Genomic DNA, 1,143 nt, shown 5'->3' with positions numbered 1-1,143 from the left:
ACACATGTACAGACAAACATGCATGTACATACACAGACACACATACATACACATACACATGCACACAAATATACACACATGCACATACACACACTTGCACATGCACATACATAGACATATACACACAAACATACACATGTTCACACACATGCACATATGCACACAAACACACTGTTAAATCACATATTTTTTTACTTTTTTGCTTGTTTTGGTTATTGAACTGCGGCCATGCTGGAGCACTATCATATTCCAATCAATCCCAGTACTTAGTTAATGTCTGATACTTATTGGTCTCTTTTTTCTGATCCACATGCACATACATGTGTGTGTGCGTCATCATCATCATCATCATCATCATCATTCAACGTCTAGTCTCCATGTTGGCATGGGTTGGATGGTTTGACATGGTGCTGGCCAGCCGGGAGCTGACTGGACTCCAACTGTCAGTTGTGGCAAGGTTTCTATAGCTGGATGCCCCTTCCTAATTCTAACCACTTTACAGAGTGAGCTGGGTGCTTTTTACATGTCACAATCACAGGTGCATTTACACAGCACTGGCACGAGTGCTTTTAAGTGGCACCGGCACCTGAAAGGCAAACCTGTATGTGTGAAAGACAAGGGATTTACTTAGCTTATACAGCAAATCCCTACATCTCCTGGTCCCTTGTCATTTCCTCAATGAGACCCAGCATCCAAAGATCCTTTCTCACCACTTCATCCCACATCCTCCTGCGTCTACCCTTTCTGCAGGTACCCTCCACAGTTAGAGCTCAGCACTTCTTTATGCAACTGTCCTCATCCATTGTTAACGAGCATCACTGTCATACAAGCAATGTTGTTCATTTCTAGTCTTTCATGAAGACTAGAACTATGTCTGGCTACAAGAAAATAACAGGTGAGGGTTGGCAACAGGAAGGCCATCTGGCTATAGAAAATCTGCCTCAACAAATTCTATCTGACCCCTGCAAACATGGAAAAATGGACATCAAAAATGATAAAGAAGAATTTTTAATTTCTTGAAATTATCTTCTACTTTTCTATCATCATCATTATTATTATTATCATTATTATTATTATTATTATTATTATTATTATTATTATTATTATTATTATTGTTATTGTTGTTGTTGTTGTTGTTGTTGT

The 1,143-nt window shown here is 38.9% G+C and overlaps 1 protein-coding gene across 1 annotated transcript in view; it reads left to right on the top strand.

The window, feature by feature from the left end:
• LOC106879365 (ADP-ribosylation factor 1) overlaps positions 1–1,143 on the top strand; it is a 17,045-nt gene that overhangs the window by 7,722 nt on the left and 8,180 nt on the right. The gene's annotated exons all lie outside the window — the stretch shown is intronic.

This window comes from Octopus bimaculoides, chromosome 11 (genome assembly GCF_001194135.2).
Source record: "Octopus bimaculoides isolate UCB-OBI-ISO-001 chromosome 11, ASM119413v2, whole genome shotgun sequence".
NCBI lineage: Eukaryota > Metazoa > Mollusca > Cephalopoda > Octopoda > Octopodidae > Octopus > Octopus bimaculoides.
Note: the sequence above shows the minus strand (reverse complement) of the source record. Positions and strands in the feature narration are given on the sequence as shown.